Source organism: Pteronotus mesoamericanus, unplaced genomic scaffold, assembly GCF_021234165.1.
Source record: "Pteronotus mesoamericanus isolate MK-2021 breed Mesoamerican mustached bat unplaced genomic scaffold, CSHL_Meso_final contig_82, whole genome shotgun sequence".
Lineage (NCBI taxonomy): Eukaryota > Metazoa > Chordata > Mammalia > Chiroptera > Mormoopidae > Pteronotus > Pteronotus mesoamericanus.
The window spans coordinates 26,578,028-26,602,584 of NW_026555265.1; the positions used below are offsets into that span (position 1 = coordinate 26,578,028).

Below are 24,557 nucleotides of genomic sequence, written 5' to 3' on the forward strand. Positions count from 1 at the left end.
AAGGAGGCAGCTCTGTAGAGGGATTCCTGAAACCAAATTGCTAGTGACCGTTGACTGCAAAGGAACAAGTAGCTGAAGAAATCAATCAGGAGAAATTTTAGTCATTCAGTTCTATTTTATTATCTCAAGAATTTTAAAAAGTTTGAAATGATGTGTGCTCTGATTGTGCAGAATAAAGGTTTGTGATATTATAACAGTTAAGGAAAATGTGTCCTTAAAAACTAGATATTTGGTGACATATGTGTGTCTGTGCACATGGGCTTATGGGCAAATGTGTGTTTGTGTTGATGTTATTTCATGTGACCAAAGCTCCTTAACATTGGGTTATTTATCTAACTGTCTTATTTGCATTCACACATACTATTCTGAATGAAAATTGATGGCAGTCTTCAATGCTGTCTGGAATAAGAAAAGATGAACAACTATTGAAATATTATTAAGTGCAGGATTATCACTAATATTTTATGATTCAGTCCTCACAGGAACCTCAATTTGCAGACTCTTCCACAAAATTTAGGCTATAATGCATTGCCATTGGTATTCAATATTTATTGTCATAATAATTATAAGGAAAAAAACCTCTGCAGCATACAGCCATAGTATCCAGTGTTCCTGAATCTAGGGTCATTGGCTATGTGGGTCAGCTGATATTAACAGCACTTTCCTACCCTGGCTAATATAGCAGGCCTCCGGTGAGATGATGAACGAAACCTGATTGCTCTTTGTGGATCTCATAATTTAGCCATCCAGTTGGTAACATATCCTTTTCATAGTGATTGCAGGGGAAAAAGCACAAGCGAAAATGCACAAATGTTTTATCAAGTCTATTATATTATACCTTCTAGAATTCCACCGGTCAAAGCAAATAATATGACCAAGATCAGAATCAGTATGGGAGAGCCTTGCAAATTTACATGATGAGAACTGTAGATACAGAAAGAGGTAAAGATTAAAAGCTTTAAGGAAACCAATCTAACACATCATAAAAAATCAATTTTTTCTGTATTACTATATCTATAGATAGATGATAGATAAATAGATGATTAATAGATGTAGTCAGCAAAAGAGTGCTCAGGGTGCTCAGGGGAAGCAGACACCTATGCTTTTTGAAAAGCTTATGCCCTTCGCAGTATAAAACACAGTAATTGAAACATTTTAGGCATATAGTAAATATTATTGAACTTTTTGGAATTCAGAACATTATATGAAATTCACTTGGTTCTCAGAAAGTGGGGACAGATGCAACCAGACTTCTGATCCTGTTGGATGCAGTGGTTCAGGTTTGGCTGCCTCTGGCACCTGCTCTCATTGCTAGCTATTCTGTGACAAGGAATTAAAAAAAGAAAGAAAGTTGACTAGCACCAAACTGATCTCTTGCTACATCAACATCAAATGGACTTTTAAAAAGTCATCCAAATTTAGAAAACTTAGTTCAGCAAGTGATTTCTCAGCACTTTCACCTTCAGATCATGTTATTGTTCTCATTTGTTCTACTAATATCTAGATCATTAAAAATAAGGTATGTTCCTTTAGAAATCTACCTATGTAGGGATCCTAATCTAAGACATCTTACAGCTTTTAATGCATACTTGTGGTAAAATAAAGCACATCAGGAGGCCTGTTTTAGGGCTCTATTTCCCACCTTACATCAGTAACTTTGTTTTTTTAGGTCATTCACCTTTAAAAAATAATATAGTCAAAACATTTAAAAAATTTCTACTGAAACAATAGTAGTAATTAAAAAGGGAAATGGAAAGGCAGAAAGGATGAGCTTAAATTCTGCTTTGAATATTTATTTGAAAGTATCTCATTTTAGAACATAAAATATCAGAAATAAAACTCATTTTTTCTTTTCAAATAAATAATTTCATATTATAACATATTAATGGTAATTATAACTCAATTCAGCATTTACTTGTTGTCTATATGCCCAGGGTGAATTAAGGATAAAAAAGAAAAGAAAAATATTAAAACCTTCAACAATATTTTAAACCTTAATATGATTTTACTAATCACAAATGAACACTAATCAATACAAAACAGTTAACTCTTAAACCTTGTAACATTGTGGTTAAGAAGCCATAAAGAACAGAAAAGATCTACTAAAATATGTGTAGAAGATTTCATTAAAAAAAATAGTGCAGAATTGAGGGAAGTTTCAAAGCTATCTGGAATTCTACAGTCACTTTAATTTAGGGAGGGAAAAATCTTATATTTTGTGCAGAAAAATTTAGAATTAATAAATTTAACTAAAAAGAAACAAACATTTAAAGAAATATGAATATAAATTTTATATATTTGACTGAATATTATATGTAGGGGGTTAGAACTTTACCATAATGTACCCTTAGACTTTGATGTTATTAACTATCTTGAACCCTGAGAACCACTCCTACTGAACTCCTCTTCTGAGAGATTATCACTTGAACAGAATGGACAATTATTGTCCATTGTCTATATTGCATTGTTTTGCAATTCGATGAGAAATTGCATGAATAAAAGGAAAAAAATTATGAATACTTTCTACATTTTATCTACCTTTTTCTTTCTCAGTTCTCTGAAAACTTATTTACTGATTAATCCATTTTGTAGGAATAGTTTACCAGCCATCCAAAATTTTTCCCTAGTTGGACCAAAACAAAAAGTATATCATGGGTATTTTCACACCCACAAGACTTAGGACCCAATACCATTCTTGCTACTGCACAGTTTAGCTCAGTATCTGGGATGCCACAAATACGTGTGGAGTTTTACCTACTCTGAATTCTTTAGAATCATATTTTGCCAACAATCTAAGGACACATAGCCTTTTTATCTTAAACCATGATAATCCCCCATGTTCTCTGTTTGATATCATTTCATTCCATTTCAGGAATAAAGCATTGTTCTAACCTCTAGAAAAGGGTGAAACTTTGGCATTCTAAAGAATCTTCTCTTGGCTGTATTTTGCCTAACTACTAACGGGAAATCAAAAATGTGTAGAAAGTTCTCTTAGTGTGATTTTTGCCAACTTCCTGCTACTCTGCAATATTTCCCATTGATAGCTTTGAACAGTGATTTCAATGTCCAATAGTTACCACTAGTACCTATGCCAAAGGCGCCATTATAAAGAAAATGAAAGAGTATATCAAAGGCATAATCCCTCTCAAAACTTTCCTGGAATCAGGTGATAATACTGGTGTCATCACCTAGACTGGTTCTAGAAATGGTGAAGCAAAACCAAAGGATTCAAGAGTAGTAAGAAGGTTTTTGAAGCATAACCTGGAGAGATGAATTGAGAATGTAAGAGCTGAATTGAAAATATCAGAGCCAGGTTAACAAAAAGGTAATAATAATGAAGACTATTGACTCAAGAGATAGGGATTATGGATGGAATATAAAAATAGCAAAGTTAAAAAAAACTGATATTACCATCTTTTGTTATAATTTATTTCATGAAAAGCCTACTGTTTTATCAAGCTGAGGGTATTTTGTTAATGGTAAATGATAGAATGGCAAATGATGGTGACATCATTCTTAAGGTCAGGTATTATCCAGCCTCAGAGTCTGAATAATTATTCCATTACTATTGACAACAAGTTGACCTGAGCTTGCCCATATAGAATTGGAATCTTTGAGGAAGAGATTATTTCATATCATTTTTTTATTGTTAATAAATTTTATTCTACTCATTTTTATTGTTATTCTATTACAGTTGTCTCAGTTGACCCCTTTTGCCCTCCTCCACCCATCCCACCCCATGTTTCCACAGTCAATTCTAAGCTGTTAATTTTCTCTCTGGTCACTTTCAGTCTGCTCCGTATTTCCACACCTGTGGTTCCATTTTGTTTATCAGTTTATTTTGTTCATTAGATTCAACTTATAGGAGAGATCATGTAGCATTTGTCTTTCACGGACTTATTTCACTTAGCATAATATTCTCCAGTTCCATCCACCCATTTACTTCCTACCATTGTGAAGGGTAGGAGTTCCATTTTTCTTTCTGCTGCATAGTATTCCATTGTGTAAATGGACCACAGTTTTTCTGATCCACTTATTTACTGATGGGAACTTACATTGTTTCTAGAACTTGGCTATTATAAATAACACTGCTAGGAACATTGGGGTGCATAAGTTCTTTGGAACTGGTGTTTCAGGATTCTCAGGGTATATTCCCAGCAGTGGAATAACTGGGTCAAAAGGCAGTTCCATTTTTAGTTTTTTGAGGAAATTCCAAACTGTTTTCCACAGTGGCTGCACAAGTTGGCATTCCCACCAATGGTGAACTAGGGTTCCTTTTTTTTCACATCCTCACCAGCTTGTTGTTTGTTGATTTATTAATGATGGTCATTCTGTGGAGTGTGAGGTGATATCTCAATACAGCTTTAATTTGCATCTCTCGGATGCTTAGTGATGTTGAGCAATTTTTCATATGTCTCTGGATCTTCTGTATGTCCTCCTTGGAGAAGTGTCTGTTCAGACACCTTGCTCATTTTTTACTTGGATGTTTTGTCTTGCTGGTGTTGAGTCATATGAGTTCCTTATATATTTTAGAGATCAAACCCTTGTCTAAGGTATCATTGGTAAATATGTTCTCTCATGGAATTGGTTCTTTTTTCATTTTGATGATGTTTTCTTTAGCCATGCAGAAGATTTTTAGTTTGATATAGTCCCATTTGTTTATTTTTCCTTAATTTCCCCTGCCCTAGGAAATACAATGACAAAAATATTGCTACATAGGATATCTGAAATTTTCCTTCTTGTTTTCCTCTAGGGCTATTATGGCATCAAGACTTATATTTAAGCCTTTTATCCATTTTGAGTTTATTCTTGTGTATGGTATAAGTTGGTAGTCTAGTTTCATTTTTAAATGTACCATTCCAGTTCTCCCAACATTATTTATTGAAAGTCTATCTTTATTTCTTTGTATGCTCATTTCCCCTTTGTCAAATATTAATTTGCCATAGATACATGTGTTTATTTCTGGGTTATCTATTTTGTTCCATTGATCTATGTGTCTTTCTTATGCCAGTACCAGACTATTTTGATTACAGTGGCCTTATAAGATAGTTTAATATCAGGTATTGTGATCCATCCTGTCTTGTTCTTCTTTCTCAAGATTTCTGAGGCTATTTGGGGTCTTTCTTGGTTCCATATAAATTTTTGAATTATTTTTTCTAGATCTGGGAAAAATGTCATCGGTGTTTTAAAAGGAATTTTGTTGAATTTACAGATTGCTTTGGGTAATATGAATGTTTTAATGATGTTAATTCCTCTAATCCATAGACACAGTATAAATTTCCATTTATTTATATCTTCCTTAATTTCTTTCTTCTGTGTTCTGCAGTTTTCTGAGTACAGATCTTTTACCTACTTGGTTAAGTTTATTCCTACGTAACTTTATTTTTCTTGTTGCTATAGAAAATGGGATTTTTTCCCCTAGTTTCTCTTTCTGATATTTCATTGCTGGTATACAAAAATGCCATCAGTTTCTGCATATTGCTTTTATATACCTCTATTTTGCCAAATTCACTTATTAGATCGAGTAGTTTTTTGGTGGTTACTATAGAGTTTTCTATGTACACTATCATGTCATCTACAAAAAAATGTTTCCTCCTTTCCAATTTGAATAACTTTTATTTCTTTTTTCTTTTCTGATCACCTTTCTGATCACTTTTCTGTGGCTAGAACTTCCAGTACTGTATTGAATAAGAGTAGTTAGAACAGACGCACTTGTCTTGTTTCTGATGATAAGGGGAAAGCTTTTAGTTTTTTCCCATTGAGTATAACTTTGGCTGTAGATTTCTTATATATGGTTTTTATTATGTTGAAGTATGCTCCATCTATTCCAACTTTGCTGAGCATTTTTCTCATAAATGGTCGCTAGACTTTATCAAATGCTTTTTCAGCCTCTATTGATATGATCATGTAGTTTTTGTCCTTCATTTTGTTTATGTGTTGTGTTACATTTATTGATTTATTAATATTGTACCATCCTTTCAACCCTGGTATGAATCCTAATTGATCATGGTGTTTGATCTTTTTAATGTATTTCTGAAACCAGATTGCCAGTATTTTGTTGAGGGTTTTAGCATCTATGTTCATTAGCAATATTGGCCTATAGTTTTCTCTGTTGTGCCTTTATCTAGTTGCGGAATTCAGCTGATACTGGCCTCGTTAAAAAAGTTTGGGACTCTTCCCTCTTCTTGAATTTTTGGAATAGTTTGAGAGGGATACGAAACAGTTCTTCCTTAAATGTTTGGTAAAATTCGCCTCTGAAGCTGTTCAGTCCAGGGCCTTTGTGTGCTGGGAGTTTTTTGATTACTGTTTCAATTTCACTAATTGTTTTGGTCTGTTCAGGTTTTCTACTTCTTGATTCAGTTTTGAAAGATTGTATGTTTCTAGAAATGTGTCCATTTTATGCAGGTCATCCAATTTCCTGATATATAGCTATTAATAATTTATTTCAATCCTTTGTATTTCTATGGTATTTGTTGTAACTTCTCTTTCACTTCTGATTTTATTTTTTTGAGTTCTCTCTCTTTTTCTCTTAATGGATCTGGTTAAGCATTTATTAATTTCCTTTATCTTTTCAAAGACATTGCTCCTGGATTTATTGATCCTTTGAATTGTTCTTTTGGTCTCTACTTATTTAAGTCTGCTCTTATCTTGATTATTTCCTTCCTCCTACTCTGAGGGTTGTTTGTTGTTGTTCCTTTAGTTTTTTTTTACATGTAGAGTTAGTTTGTTTATGTGAGATTTTTCTGTCTTCTTCAGGTAGGCCTGTACTGCTATGAACTTCCCCCTCAATACTGCCTTCACTGTTCCCCATAAGTTTTGGGTTGTTTTGTGCTCATTTCTATTTGTTTCGAGATAGTTTTTTTTATTTCTTCCTTGATCTCATTGCTGACCCATTCACTATTTAATAAAATGTTATTCATTTTCCATGTATTTGAATGTTTTTGAGCTTTTTCTTTGTGGTTGGTTTCTAGTTTTGATCCATTGTGTTCTGAGCATGTGATCAATATGATTTCAATTTTCTTGAAATTGCTGAGGCTCATTTTGTGGCTTACCATGTAGTCTATTTTTGAAAATGTTCCATGTGAATTTGAAAAAAATGTATATTTTGTTTATTTGGGGTGAAAGTTTCTGTATATTTCAATTGAGTTCATTTGACCTAGAATGTCATTCAGTGCCAGAATATCCTTGCTGATTTTTTGTTTGGAAGATCTATCCATTGTTGACAGTGGGATATTAAAATATCTTACAATGACTATGTAGCTATCGATATCTTTCTTAAAATTCTCCAAGATTTTTTTTTATTTGTTTAGGTGCTCTTATGTTGGGTGTATATATATTTACAAGGGTTATACCCTTCTGTTGGATTTTTCCTTTAAGTATTATGTATTGACCTGCTTTGTCCTTTTTAATGGCTTTTTTTTTGAAATCTATTTGTCTGACATAAGTATTGGTACTCTAGCTTTCTTTTTGTGTCCATTTGCTTGTAATATTTTTTTTCCATCTTTTCTTTTTCAGTTTGTGTAAATCTTTTGTTCTGTTGCAGGTCTCTTGTAGACAGCATATGTGTGGTTCATGTTTTCTTTTCCATTCAGCTACCCTATGTCTTTTGATTGGAGCTTTTAATCCATTTACAGTTAAGGTCTTTATTGACAGGTAATTATTCATGCCATTTTTTTCCTTACCTGTGTTTCTCTCTCTCTCTCTCTTCTCCTTTTTATACACTCCTTTTAGCATCTCTTGCCTTGTTGGCTTGGTGGAGGTGTACTCTTTCAGCCTTCTTTTGTATGGGAAGTTCTTTATTGCACCCTCCATTTTAAATGAGAGCCTTGCTGGATAGAGTAGTCTTGTTGTAGGTCCTTGCTTTTCATTACTAGGAATATTTCATGCCAGTCTCTCCTGGTTTATAATAGTTCTATTGAGAAATCAGCTGGTAGCCTTATTGAAGCCCCTTTTATGTTATTTGCTCTTTCTCTCTTGCTGCCTTTAAGAGTCTCTCTTTGTCTTTAAAATTGGGTATTTTAATTATGATATGTATTGGAGTAGGCCTCTTTGGATTCATCTTGATTGAGACCCTCTGTACTTCTCGAACTTCTGTGACATTTTCACTCAACAAGTTAGGGAAATTTTCTGCCATATTTTTCAAACAGGTATTTTATCTCTTCCTCCTTTTCTTCTCCTTCTGATAGTCCCATGATGCAAATGTTGTTACTTTTCATGTCATGCTGAAGCTCTCAAACTATCCTCATTCTTTTTTAGCCTTTTTTCATTTTGTTGCTCTGAATGGACATTTATTTCTATCTTGTCTTTCAGCTCACTGATTTGGTCCTTTGCTTCATCCAGTCTTCTTTTAACTCCTTATAGTTTATTTTTTATTTCATAAATTGTATTCTTCATTTTTTTACTGGTTCTTCTTCATAGTTTATATGTCCTTTTTCATGTTGCTGTAGTTACTATGAAGTTCTTTATAGTTATCATTAATTTCCTTGAGTATCCTTATAGCCATTATTTTGAAGTCTATGTCTGATAGTTTGCTTACTTCAATTTCCTTTATCTTTTTTCTGGGATTATTTCATTCCTTTCTATTGGAGGTTCTTGTTTCCCCATTTTAGGTGACTCTTTTTGTTTGTTTCTGCATCTCAGGTTGCTCTGCTTTTCCTGCCTGGGGTGGACCTCTGTGGTCAGAGTTCTATGGGATTCAGTGATGCAGTCTCTTCGACCTCCTGATCTGGATGCTCTAGGGTTACCCTTTATTAAGTTTATGTGAGCTCTCTTGTTGTACTTGTGTTTTTATTATTGGTGACTCATTTGTTGTTGGGTTCTCCCCTCCATCTGGCTGACTGGGAGTCACAACTCTCATGCTGTCTTGTATGCTACTGTACAGGTACTGACTAACAAAGCGATATTACCAGAAAATCAAACCCACACCAGAAAAAAATACCCCCCTACCACATCAGCAATATCAACAGCAATTGAGCAATGATGAACAAATGTGGAAAGAGATTAAGAATATTATAAGATAGGAAAAAAGGAGTATGGGATGATAAAAGAAGAGAAAAATGATTTTGAGTGGGGAGAGGGAGGAGAAATGATAAGAGTAAGTAGTAGAAACAAGGCAAAGAAAGGGAGAGAATAAAATGTAAAATGTAAATAAAACAGGGAAGGGTGATGGCAAAATAGAGTAAGAAAAGGGAAGATTATACTATGAGGTTTGCAATAAAATTAAAAAGATCATGAACCAAAGGGAACAAAACTGGTGAAAAACTACAGCAGTGTCAATATCAATGAGAGCTGAACAAAGATTAATAAATGTGGAAAGAGAATAAGAATATTATACAAAAGAGAATATGAGATGTCTTCAGTAAAGAAAAATGATTGTGAGAGGGTAGGGGGAGGAAAAATAATAAGAGTAAGGAATAGAATCCAGGCTAAGAAATGAAAAATAAAATAAAGTACCTGACTCAAATAAGCCAGGGCAGGAGGAAGGTAAATTGAGTAAGACAGGGGGAGAGTAACCTATGAGATCTGAAATACAAAAAATAGTAAACAAATAAGATTACCATTGAAGAAGAACAACAATAACCATAATATCTACTACAGCCAATGAACCACAATTTATAAAGGTGGAAATGAAATAAGAATATCATATGGGGGAGAAAAGAATGTGAGCTAATTAAAGGAGGAAAGAATGCTTTTGAGAGGACAGAGGGAAGAGATATAGTAAGAGTAAGGAATAGGAACAAGGTATAACATGGGATAAAATAAAATTTACAATGAAAATAAGAAATGGCAGGAAGAATGTAAAATGGTGTAAGACAAGGGGAGGGTACAATGTAAGATTTGGAATAACAATAAAATAAAAATGATATAAAATGTGAATAAAACAGAAAAAAGAAAAGAAAGTAGTAAATTTGTTGGAATAAAACTGAAGCAAAGGAAGAAATATTAAAAGGCTATGTGACACTAAGGAAAAAATGCAAATTCGGAAGAATTTCACTCAAGGTGAAATTCCTCTCAGCCGTTTGCTGTTCACCTTCTGATTTCTTTCTGGATCTGCCACTGGTGCTTTATTAGCTCACGGTCCTGGAGTGGGTGGTCCAATATCTGGCAACACTACCTGTATCACCTTCACTTGCTTCTAGAGGGCGCTTCTGTTGCGATCGGGAGGGTGGGACCCCTTGGTCTCCTCTGGAAGGCACTATACAGTCTTCTGGGAATTTGTGGGTGTATTACCCCTCACCAACTGTCTTGGTCTGTCCCAGTTTATTTTCTATAATGTATAGTGTCTGATTAATTAGCTGCCCATTCCATGGGGGATGGGGTAATCTGTGTACAAGGATCGGTTTTCTTCTGCTTAGTACTGATGAAAGCTCTGTGTGCAAGCTAAGGCTTGGTGAGGCACTGGTTCCCTCTTGATTCACTGCTCTCTGATCTTCTTGATGTGTTGAACTCCTTGAAATAGACCCCTATGAACCAGTGTATTTTGTCTCCCTGAGAGAGGTTCAAAAGCAGCCCTTTGGGCATTCCTCTTGATGTCTTTCTCTTGTGTAAATGCACCCTGCAGAGTTCCTGAGCCTGCCCTGCCTGTTTTGTAGATCTTCTTCACTACTGCAGGAAGTGGGGTCTGGATGTGGCCTTCCTGGATGTTCTCCCAGGGAAAGAGGTTCTGTTAAATAATCTCATGTGCACAGTTCCTAGTCCACTGTCCTACTAGCAGATGGCGGCTTGCATTCTCCACGCTGCACAGCAATTGTCCTGCAGCTGCACCAAGCTGGGACTGAGAAATCCCCTTGTTTTACACCTTTCATGGTCAGTCTGCCCAACTATATGTAGTGGGAACAAACCACACCCTAAATCCTTTCCCTTTGTGGCAGGGCAGCTGCAGGTAGGGTCTTTGCCCAGCATGCCTCAGCTCCCCTTTTAATAATTCTCGCCAGGCACTTCCACTGAAGCACTGAGTCACTGTGTGGCATTCTGTAGATGCCACCTCTCCCAATAAGTCAATAGTTTCTTATAGTCATGGCTGGACAAAACCAGCCTCATTCACCTGACCCAGTTGCAGATAGTGGCTCTCTCTCTCTCTTTGGCATTCTCCCTGTTGGTGTTTGCCACTGCAACTATTGGTGTGCTGCTCACTGTGCATGTGTGTGTAGCCTGATCTCTCCAACATTGTGTACCCAAGTTGATTCCAGCTTGGTTCTAGGGATTCCCTGCCCTGGGAGGGTAGGAAGCTGCAGAGCTTTGATCTCTGACCAGGCTTTCTGCAGCTGCAGGTGCTACACATGAAGTATTTATTCCCTCTTCCACCTGTAAAATTACCTTACCTCCTGTTGTGAAGCATCTTCTGTATTCCTTAGCTTCCAAACTTCATATCAGCTAAGATTCCATTGATTATTCAGTTTATTTTTCTCAATATCAGCCAAATGTTTGAGTTGGGTGCAAGAGCAAGTGGACTGAGCTTCTACCTACTTGGCCACCATTTTTGCTCTCCTTTATTTCAGATGACTTTTAAGTGTTTGATCAAGAGTAAGTATTTGAAGAATTAATACAGTAGCAAGAATATATACAGTAGAATGAGTTGGAAAAAATATAAGGATGAAAGTCCAACCCTCATTTGTTCACAGTGGTTATTAGTACAATAACACCCTCAACATAAACAAACAAATAAACAAATAAACAAAGTTTTTAAGGAGCTATTGTAAATTTAAGGAGCTTAAGTTGTTCACCCTAAATGACTAGGATCTTGTATAGCCAAATACATTAAATATCATCAAGGAAGCAACCTGTAAGATGAACTTTAAAACATATTCTTCAAATAAAGTATATTACTTTTAAAATACACATACATACTCAAAACACATACAACAAATAAGAATATAGAAGAGTTGGTTTCAAAGGTGGACATGGATCTATGGACCACCAACCTTGAGGTAGCCTAGAATCCCAGGAGAATCTAGTTGGTCCCTCCAAAAAACCTATATTTTGTTTCATGTTAGGGAAATAAGAAAGCTCCTACAGTTTTTTATTTTTGTTTTTGTTTTTTTTTGCAAGAAAACCAAAGAGCCTATCATTTAAGTGATATTCCCAAGAGGCAGAGGTGGTCACCCAACTTAATTAATTTTGGTTCAAAAAATATACGTGCATCCAATCTAAATTATAGCTAAGCAAAGCAATAGAGATTCAGCATTACTTGGTCAAGGTTAAGACCATTCATAAGAAATACCAAGGTCTAAGATCTAGAGAGGGGGCCTATTCCACCAGAACAATAATATGTTACACTAAAAAATAGTAATGTGCAAATACTATGTCTCTGATGTGGCCAAGTTATGTAGGGTGATTGATGATATTTCAAGCCAATAAACACATCACAGAGACTCTGATGCATTAATCTCTTATTTTTCCAAAAGTAGTATACTTTCCTATTCTTATAAAGAATATATTTGTATTAAATACCAATTTATTCCAATAAAAGTCACCCTATTTATCATGGAACCTTTCATTATTTATATATTATTCATTCATCTCTTTTCAAATTTGGTTCCCAGTTCTTTTCATTTCATTCACTTCCCTTCTATTATCTCCTGCCCTTATATTCTCTAATCATTTGGTTTTCTTTCTATTCTTTCTTCACAATAATTATTTTGTAATGCTAGAGTTCACTAATATGCTAGCTGTGTTATATATTTATATAATTTATAAATATATGTGAAACAAACATACATACAAGGTCTGTCCAGAAGGTATCCAGCCATGTAATATAAAAAATAGAGACATTTATTGAAGAAGATGCAAGTTACCAGAAGCATTGTACAGAAGACAGTGATGCCTCAGCTCCTTCCAAGTAGGTATCTTGGGACCTTACATAGTTCTTCCAGTTACCATCAGCTGTCCTGTCAATTTTCCTGAATCTCATCAATGATCTGAAATCTCTTCCTTTTCAAAGATGATTTTAGTTTTGGAAAAAGCAAGGAGTCTCAGGGCACCAAACCTGGGCTGTAGAGGGGCTGAATCACATGGGGGATTTGGTGTTTCACCAAAAAACTCTGCACAAAACATGATGCATGAGTGAGTGCATTGTCATGATGAAGCTACCAGTCACCAGCTGACCATGGCAGTGGCCTTCTGAATCATCCAAGTAGTTTTCATGGAGGAATGTTCAAGCTTAATGCAATATTTTATGCAGATCTATTACTCTACTCACTAAGTCATTTTGAATGTGACGGTCACACGGTACACATGCTCACTCAACAAGATCCACATTCCCCACTGACTAGTACAGTGAAGTCATCATTGTTCAAGCATGTGCATTCCAGTATACTCTCCTTGGCTACCAGGTTACACTGATGTTGTGCAAACCATTCTCATTATATTAACAATGGATGGACTTTTTACAGACAGACCTATGTATTTCTTTGCCATTTATTACTTAAAAATTTCTATTAATCAAATATGTATGTATATATACACATTGATATATATTTATTTATGCTCTTTTTATATTTACTATATAAATATTACATATAAATTTTACTATATATGTACAAATGATAATGTATATGTGTATGTACATATATACATATACATTGTAAATACCTACAGATGTTCACATATACATAGATATGCACATAAACCCTCATACACCTGCAATTTATTGTCTAGATAAGAGGATGGCAAACTAAGACTCACAAGTTCAAATCTAGACCACTGTTTTTACAAATAAAGGTTTATTGGAACCCAGCTGCATCTGTTTTTAATATATTGTCTATGGCTGTTTTTGTGTTAAAATGATCAAGTTGCATACCTTTGACAAAAACTTTATGACCATCTCTATCACAAATATTTATTCACTTTTTATTTTCCATAAGCTCTTTGCCTACCCCTGATCGATTTATTTTTGGAAAAGCAATAATTTCACAAGAATTTTTTTTCATGTTTTTATTTATTCAATGAAGAAGATATTAAGGGTAAACTAGATTCCACTGAGCATTACAAAGTCAAATTGGCAATGACTCTTTCCCTTAGGTAGTAAATCTTAGCCAATTACAGAGCAAATAAAGACAGGATGAAAACCATACACAGGATAACCTGTACTAGACATTCTCTGAGTTGTATCAGCCATACTTAAATGTGCTGTTTTACTGTTGGTGATAATACGTGGATTTCTATTATAATTATTAATAAATATGTGCTCAAATATATATTCAAGGATGGATCTGGAGAACATTATGCTAAGTGAAATAACCCAGCCAGAGAAAGATGAATACCATGTGGTTTCAATCATATGTGAAATCTAATGAACAAACTGAACTAACAAGCAAAATAGAGACAGACTCATGGAGAACAGGATGACAGCTATAGGGGGTGGGGAATTTAGAGGGCTGAGGGATCAAGCAAAAAGGTAAAAGGGCTTATGGACATGGACAATAGTGTGGTGATTGTAGGGGGTGGGAGGAGAGAGGTATAAGGAGACTAAATGGCAATGGGAGAAATACAATACAATTTAATTTTTTTAATAAACTTTTGAATATACATATATTTTATTTGAATATAAAAATGTTTATTTGAATATATATCAGTATGTATTTATATATACATATATTCCATTTTCTTTAAAAACATTTATGCAAATTATGCTTTTATTTCCATTTGGAAACTTTGACATCCATGTCCATTAGGTTTTTTAAATTCCCCTAGTCACATAGGAAGTTAACACGTTAACAATCATAACAGAAAGGGAATTCACAACTTCCACCATCCAGTCTTCTTATATTTGCAAAATAATTATTTTCTTCCTTGATATGACTCAAACATAAAATGTATTATAAAATCTCACTGGACTCTGCAAGTATAAGATACAGATTTTAATGCAATGAGCTAAGGTATTGGAATTAGATTCCATTTAATTTAGAACTAAGAACCCTAGCAATTGCTTTGTATTAGGAATAGCCCATCTCTTAGCTTTCATTGATATTAGGGTAGAAATAATTTCAGCAATCTAGGTTTTCCACAAAACTTGACCTCTGAGTTTCTATATACCTTGGCTGTGGTGGAAATCTTGTGACTTTACTAGGATTCCTTACTTATCTGCCCCAGCAGATAAGCAGAAAGCAGAAGGCATTTGTGTTGGTTAATGCCTTTGGTTACTGACAAACAATTTTCCTTAAAGTTCTATTTATTGAATGTGGCTTCAGCCAGCCGTACATATATTTCTGGGTTGCCATCCTGTGTTAAGAATTTTATAAGTCCAGTGAATAGGGTGTGATTGTAACATTATCCATTTCCTCCAAGTAGTTGACCAGAACACCCCCGAAACATTACCTCCTAGGCAAAATGTTTGAATCCTAATTTCTTATCTATTAGGAGACAGAGAATTAGGAATATGAAGTATGGATTTAATTTGACAGAACATTTAGGTTTTGTAGATCACTCAATAAATACGCTCTATTTTTTTCCCTTGTTGAAACAATTTGTAATCATTCACAATTGTGCAGCTATAAGTTAAATTTCCTAATTTACACAGCAATTGCTGAATTACATTCTCTTTTGAACATGTGTCATTGTGTCTTCTATTTGCAATAAAAGTTTTGCACCAGGATTTGGGACACTGAAGGTGGGCCTCCATGAAGTGGTGTTTGGAACAAACATGATCTCATTGATATGAAACTACTCTGATATGTAGTACTATGGCACTTACTACACATCAGGTGTTTAGAAATATGTCACTTCCAGGTATCTAAAATAAGATTGATGTTTTAAAGTCCTTAGGTAAAATAAGTGAACGTCTCCATTACTACTGCTGAAGTAAGACTAAGTGAGTATGTCTTGGACTTACATGTTAAAAAGATGTAGACTATAAGATTTCTCTGGGCATTTGTGGTAAGAAATTCTTTAATTTCAGTTAAATACTGTTGATGAACCTTAGCTCAAGAATAGTAGCAGAATATTCTCTATACAAACTCCAGTGCCTGCATTTATGTTACTAGTATAACAACATTCTTTGTATGGCTCCATAATTTATAAATACTTAACACTTACTTTATCTTCTTCATTTCCTTTGTGTCTCCTACACATGCTGGAGTTTTTGTAGAGAATATTCTGCACTTTATTGTCCTATTGGTGAGAAAACAAAAGCTCAGACAAGTTAACTAAATGCCCAACGCTAAACAGTAACACTGAAGATAAAATAATAAAATTTATACTAAAACTATTTTGTAATGAGATAGGGCTAGAACTCTAATTCAGCTTTTGGATATAAACTCCTCTATTGCAAAGTTTTAAGTAAATTTTTCTATGTAATGATGTATTCTAGACACATAAAGCTTTTTACTAACCACTTTACCATTATCAGGGTTTTCTTTTCAGTTTTGAAAATGTGTCCTGATATTGAAGTTAACAATACTCAATCCAAATAACACAATTGGAGAAGTTTATCTTCAAAGCATGTCATTCATATCAATATGAATTAGCATTACTAATCTCACTCTCTTAATATTAACTATTGACATCTCAGTAGCTTCCTTTTCCCCCCTAAAATTAAGTTTAGACATCTCAATTTCCAGGAATTCTGTTGCTTCCATTTATGAAAGATGGCTTGTCAATAGATAGAGAGTGAAATTTCTAATTACTCTACATTATAACATCTTCATTGCAGTCTTTTATTATATATATTTAAAAAATAACACCACTGACATTGATTATACATCTTCATTCTATACCAAATTACACTGTAGACATCTTTGAAAGAATACTTACTACAATATTTGCAGTTTTCTCAGTCATTAAGCATTGGGAAATATTTTATATCTCATCAATTATACCAAGTAATGTGTACCTTTGAACATGGACATCAGTCACCAAATCACATTAAAATTGTAAAATATACATAGAAGCCACAGGCTGTCAGCTGTTGGTAATACACAGAAATGGGGATTTGATAAAAAATATATTGTCCCTGATCAACAGAAATTATGATAACCAAAACTTTGTTTTTGATGAAAGACGTAAAATAAATATATTGAGGAAATTAGCTATAAATAATAAGAAATTTCTGGATGTATGCAAACAGCACATTAAAGGAGTGGCTACAGGCTATGATACCAGTTCAAAATCATCCAAGAGGATACCATAGAAAATTGGCCTAAAGGTTTTTAAACATTGTTAAATTTGAATAATACAAAAGCAGTATTGATAACTAATGTTATCAGTGAAAAGAGATTTTGATAAATATTGTATAATATTTTGGATGGCATGAAATGTTAAAGATCATTTTGCAATATGCAGTAAAGAGGAGTGTAAATTCCTTCACAATTTAATAGCTATATTGAATCAGTATGTGCATTTAAAAACAGATAATTTAAAGACGTTTTTAAAAGTAAGAAATCCTGTTATAAACATATATGAACACTTACAGAGATGTTTCAACATGAAAACTGATAAAAATAAAATTTTACATTTCAGAAAGATATATATCTCTTAGAAGACATCGATTTAACTAATTTCAAATTGATATAAACAAATATAGTAAGCTTTCTTCTTTAGTCCTTGGTATCTGAGACTTACCTCTCTCATAGATGGGACTCGGAACTTAGGGCAGTTAAACTGAATTGAAGCATAAAAATTGGGTAATGATCATCTTCATATATTTTTATGGAGTTTTATATATATAAAAATCACTATAGAGCTCTGAGCTACTTGTGTATCTGTGTTGATTTATTCTTTTTTTTTTCAATTGTACTTTGGAGTTAACTTTTAAGCATGTTGATACTGATAACTTCTTTTTGTTGTTGGAGGATGATTTTGCTTTGCTTTGTTTTTGTGGGGATAAGCCATTGATAGCTTCCAATATTAAGTTTAAATGATTGTTTAAATACTGTTGTCACTAAAAGTAAAAGTGTAGTGATTTTGAGAGAAAAAAATAGTACTAAAAATGTCAACTAAAACAATGAATTGAAAATGATAATTCTGGATTATATTTTTTTGAAAAAGTATCCTGTAGTACATAATATATAGCCAATAGTTTCTTTCTCATTTCCTTCAGTTTATTTCTTATTCAGAGGTAATGTTATATTGAAATGTGTTGAAAATAATTAGCTCTGAACTAGAAAATTATTTTTCTATCAAGTACTCTATGATAAACATTCAAAATTAATAATAAATTTTTATTATAAGAAAAGGCTAAGATTAAATATAAATACATAAAATATCACAGTTTTAATATGTATTCCAAATTATAAATACAATGCATGCACCAGCACTTAATTTTGTAGAGTATAAAAATATCTTTACATGTTTAATATCTAATAATTTCAATTACAAATTTAGTTGTGCTATTATTATTTTTTAATTCACCTGATATTTGTGTAAAGTCAACAACTAACAATATGTTCCTGTGAATTCTGTAAAAATGCCAATTATTTTTAATTTTATCATGATTTGTCCTCCTACTAGTATTCCAATCTCAGTCCAATCTACAATTTTCACAAATGGGCAAAACTACAATAATATAATATTTTGGTTTATTATGTTACCAATATAATAGGAATATGCTTACATCTATTATTCTCTGATATATTACTATATTAGATTTTATATTGCAATTTTTCTACACAACAAACATTAATTTATAAATTTTTCAATGGCCAATTAAGCAAACATTCCAAATTTTAGAAATCTATTCAACAATCATTAAGGGTTAATTTTTGTGAGTAATGTAAGATAGGGGTCTAATTTTAAATTTCTTATTGTGATTATTAACTTTTCCCAACATAGTATATTAAAGAAACTATTCTTTCCTCATTCAGTATTCTTAGTTATCTTGTTTAATGTTAGTTTTATGTAAATGTGAAGGTTTATTTCTAGTGTCTTGATTGTGTTCCATTGGTCCATATGTCAGTTTTTATGACAGTACTATATTGTTTTGATTACCACAACTTTATGGTATAGTTTGAAATTAGGAAGTGTGAATCCTCCTACTTTGTTCTTCTCTTTTAATATCACTTTGGCTATTTAGGGAACTATTAACCTAAATAAAATTTCTTTGTAATAATACCAAAAGAAGATATTTTTATATAAAGTAATATATTAATGTTTTTCATGTGTTGTATAAAATACACTATTGATAGACCCCAAAATAGAATAATTTCATCAAGTTTAACCTTTTGTATTATATCTCCTTTGGACTTTGAAATAACTCATAAACAAATTAATATCTTTTCTGGCTATAAATTTGCTCAGCATTTTATAAGGTTGGATATTTTGGAAAATGTCAAAACAATTAATTCAGGTTCTTTGTTAAGTTTTTAAAATTTAATAACAGGGGACTGGCTACTTACACATCAGTAGTTAAATAATGGAGAAGTTGGAAAAATAAAATACATTCCATATAATTTTTAAATAATTCCAATGATCCAGAAGACAGCATAACAACCAGGAATTGGAAAATCAAGAAAGCCTGAAGTTGAACTATGTGTAAAGGGTGATTTTAAAATATTAAGATGGGAGAACAAGAATGAATGAAGTGAATGGATGAAAATACTATGGCGTTCTCAAGAGGCAATGAGTAGCCAATATGGGTAGGAGTATAATAGGGCGTATAAGAGGAGCAACGCATGCCTGTTGCTGGCTAGACAGCATTCTTATCTGATGAAAGAAACTTTAACTTTGTTTGGGAAATTCCTGCTCCCCAAGTTCTCAGCCATGGAATTCATTCCATTCCTGGTTATAGCGACCAATATAACAAGGATTTGATTAACACAATAAAGTTAGTCTGTCTTTGGCCGTGATGGTGATTGGTTCTTGAGTGAATATATGACATAAACTCATTCAACAAAGTGAATGTTTGAACTTTTTCTGAGATTGCTTGGACACTTATGTTTTTCCCGGAAAAATACCAATGACTAAGTAGGCAGTGCTAGTGGCTACCGGCACTAATTTTGGTACTGGTATGTTAACCCAGCAGGAATGGCACATGATATAAACCTGGCTGGTGATTGACTATTACATCATATTATAACTGAACTAGATATTGTTCTATGATTTAGAGTTATGAAATTTATGTGCCAATGAATTTCCCTTTTTGATTTAAACTACTTTAAGTTAAATCACTTTCACCAAAAAAATATTGTAATATAAAACTAGAATTTGTAGTTACAAAATAGGTTTGAGACCAGACTCTTCTAAAATTGGAATGCTTAGAAAAGTTAAAAAGTCGCAAAATAAGCAATAAGAAAATATTGAAAAATTATGAAAAATTTTCTTCTAAAATTACAACAGTATACATGATTTGTCTAACAGCATTTTGTCAATGGATCATATAGGAAATAAACTAGTGACAGGAAAAAAAATATCCACGTATAAAATTTTTAGACATTGAAATAAGATGATGGTTGGGAAAGAAGGAATTAATATGAGATTCAATTTGAAAATATGGGAATATATACTGAGGTTATATAAGAGAAACTAAAATTGTATAAATTAAAATATTTGGATTTGTTGGATTATTTTTATTTGTTTTTCCTGAGGGACTTGTCAGTTGTGAGACCATTCTCATGTTTACAGTGGCCTAGAGGGGAGGGACAGAGGGGTCTGTGGATTTGAGTATCACTCTGAGATGATCACTTGCAGGGAGCCCTCTGCATGAGCCCTTCCCCAGACCACACAAGTGGAGAAGAGCAGGGTCACTGGTTACCCTGCCTCCAAGTCTGGTTGCAGCTACAGATGGTCCCTTGTGCAGCAGAACAAAGTCCCATCCCTGGGCCTGCCTGGGTCCCTTCCAGCTGCTTCTCCCAAGTCCTGATTAGGCCTGGTCTCATCTTAGGCCCCTTAGGACATGGCCCAGGTGCTTCTTCCTTCAACCACTTTTTGGCACATTAAAAAAAAATAAAATTGTCTTTCTCATAAAAATATATCATATATATATTTTATTTTGGCTTATTTACAAATTTGTCATGGTTGTGTCTTAAGTGCATTTTTTTTGTTTTTTTCCAGCTTTATTGAGATATAATTTATATATGATGTTATATACATTTATGGTATATAACATGTTGATGCAATGCACTTCTGTGTTGTAAAATGATTAACACATCAGCATTAGGTAATGCCTCCATCACCTTATAATTATGCTTCTATTTTGTGCTGAGAATATTTAAGGACTATTCAGTTAGCATCTTACAATTATATAGTACAGTATTATTAGCTATAATCACCATGCTGTTCATTAGGTTCTCAGAACTTATTCATTTTAAATACCGGAAGTTTGAGCCTTCTAATCAACATCTCCTTCTTTCTCTCACCCCTAGCCCTTGACAACTACAACTCTCTCTTTTATGAGTTTGGCTTCTTCAGATTACATATATATATGACATCATACAGTATTTGTCTTTCTCTGTGTAACTTATCTCACTTAGTATAATGCCCTAAAGTTTCATCCAAGTTGTCACAATTGGCAGGAGTTCCTTCTTTATCACAGCTGAATAATATTACAGAGTGTAATCATAAAACTATATATAGCACATGATTTTTCCAAAGACAGTCTATTAATTAGATGAATTCGCTGTTTCAGTATCTGTGAATGCTGAAAGGTCACAATAATGAATGAATTTTAGTAACTAATCTCTTTTTCTAGCGAGATATGTCACTGGAAATTCTACATAAGAGGAAAAGAGTCATTACCAAAGACTTGCCTGATACCTTTTCAAATACACACATTTATATAATGTTAGCTGCATGGTAAAAGATGATAATCAAAGAGCAAGCACAGATACTATATTGCTATGAGTAGATGATTTTGGGAAACCCATAATCATGGAATTGGAATGCTCCTTCATATCTCAGGGTATAAAAAAATACCATTTTCCCCCTTTTCTTTTCACACTTTTTGTTGTTGTTTTTGTGGTGGTCATTTTCATCTTTCCACTTCTGTTAGGTAATGAAAAGATGAAGAACAGCTCTCTAGTGGTCACTTGTCTGATGACACTAGAAATAAAAAAGTCAAATGTGAAAAAAGAGAAAAACAGAAATAAAGTCAATAAGAGTACATACAAAGTTGCCTAGAGATTGGGGAAGCTGAAATAAACTAAAATGATAAGTTAAAGCTAGATATAATTGGAATAGTGGGGTTATAAAATTTTATGAAGTATATTTTATAACTAATGTATATGATAGCACATAATAATAATGTGTGTTTATGATGAGGTAAATCACCCTTAGGGAAAGGGAGTTGAAAATGAAACTAGGCATACATTATTTTCAATATGTTCACTTATAGGCAACAGAATTTTCTCTAAATAATAAACAATATTAAATATTTATAAATTAATAAAGGTATTAATATATTTATTGTTCAAATATTGTGATATTTATAATTCATAAAATAATATTTATTTTTTAAAGATTATATTTTTATTTATTTTTAGACAGAGAGAAAGGGATAGAGAAAGAGAGGGAGAGAAACATCATCAATGTGTGGTTGCCTCTTGCACACCTGCTGGGGACCTGGCCCACAACCCAGGCTTGTGCCCTGACTAGGAATCAAACCTGAAACTCTTTGGTTCACAGGCTGGCACTCAATCCACTGAGCCACACCAGGCAGGGTATAAAATAATATTTAATAAGTTATTAAGTAAATAAATCAGAAGAGACTCCAATGAAATTACTCAACAACATATGTAACAGATTATCAAAAAGATCTGCACATTCACATCTTACATATTGGAAACTGAGAAAACAGAGTAGTGATTAAAGCTGAGAAACAGTAAAGGTACTTCATGAAAAGAGTAAAGTAATATTATAGATTTAAATTTCACAATCTTATGTGGTGGCAGAAAGTCCTGGTTTGGTGGTTTGGAGGCTTAGATACTTAGACTTTTGCCGCTCATTAGCCATAGGGCTTTGTATGAGTAATATAAAACAAAACTGTTGGGAACTGTGCTGCCTGGTTTAAGGGACTGCAGCCTTGCCGAAAGGCAAGAGGGCCCCAAGGCTGGAGCTGAGCAAGGAGGCCTTGGGAAAATAGGCCACTGAGGAGACAAAACCTGTCGCCCTTGCAGGGTGCAGCCTCTACCTCTGTCATATCACTGTGCTTGGACCTGGAGGATGTCTGGTTAGTCAATGATGAGTAAGACCCCTCGATGGCAGGGCAACCTAAGACAGGCACAGTTGCATGGGGCGGGGGGGCCATCAAGGAAGGACTTTGGGGACACGGAGAAGGGGGAAAAGACCCTCATTCCTCAGCTTTGTCATGGCCAGAGTCCTCATTCTATCTGAATGAAGACTTCTTATCTCTTGACTGCTCTGTTTCAACCACCTGACCAGGTCAGTGAAACAATACTAGAGGCAGGTACAGACCTGAACTGGATCAGGTGGTTCCCGGGGAAAATTAGGCCTGGAAAAGGAATGAATTAAATCTTATGAGACTTACTTTGCTAAGAATGCCCTCAAGTTAATGAGTACTGATATTTGGTGTCCAGCAGAGAATGTGATCAGTTTCCAACGTTTCAGGGCCGACTAGGTGCCACCCTGTCTACCAGACCCTGACTGAGGCAAATTTCTGTGTTCCTTCAAACATAGCCTTTTGACATTGGTTGATGCGCTTTGCATGCATGCTCTATACCCCTGTGCATATTGTCTTCAATAAAAGCCACTTCAAGAGAAGGGTTCGGGGCATTCTCCACTAGAGGGATTCCCCACCCCCTTTTCCTGGCAGACCGAGAGTGTCTGGAATGACTTACTTTATTTCTTCATCCGTGGTGACCCTTGGGGATTCTGCAGGGAACAGGGTACCCCCATCACAAGACAGTAGTTTTCTCACCTTCAGTATGAAGGGATTAAATGACATGACTATTTAGACCCCTTTAAAAATGAATCTGTTTATCTACCTTTCTACCTACCTATGTATTTATCTAAATATCTAGTCATACACCTATAATTCTTACTCATAACATGTTAATATACTCAAAGTCTGAGTGTCACAAATTGACTTCCCCAGAAAGCTAAGGCTGACATGGAGTTTAGTGTTGTTGGGAACAATATCTATGACAGTGTAGCAGGACTGAGCAGTTTTAGTGTTTGTGGTACAAATATAAGACATCAATGAACTCCACAGGGAATCCCAAAGCTGGGGTGGTTTTTCAAGATGATCCTAACTTGGAGCAAGATAGCTGAGAATATATACGTTGTATCTAGAAGTTAATGAATGCAGTCATCTAGGGCAGAGGACATATCTTTAGGAAAAGTATTCTCCAATTGCTGAAGAGAATTGTCAGACAAGAAGTTTTTAATAGTCAGGACAAGTTCTTTATTCCTGAAGAAGGGATCTTCATGGTGCAGCACAGTGTAATTATATAGGTAATGTGTGTGATATCCCAGTTTTTCACAGATATCCACCTAGTTCCTTGAATATTCTAAGTGTGAACAGTAAAAACCAGAGTAGCGCGCTCCATCAATGAACTATGACGTGACAAGTAAATTTCTGTTTTAAGTTTGGTTACAGTATACACTCATCAGAATTTATAGTCTACTAGTCAGAACTCTCTAATGTCCTAGAAACATTCCTCCATTCCTTT

The 24,557-nt window shown here is 34.0% G+C and overlaps 1 pseudogene; it reads right to left on the reverse strand.

The window, feature by feature from the left end:
• The window catches only part of LOC129079832 (tropomyosin alpha-4 chain-like), a 47,393-nt pseudogene that overhangs the window by 20,525 nt on the left and 2,311 nt on the right, over positions 1 to 24,557 (reverse strand).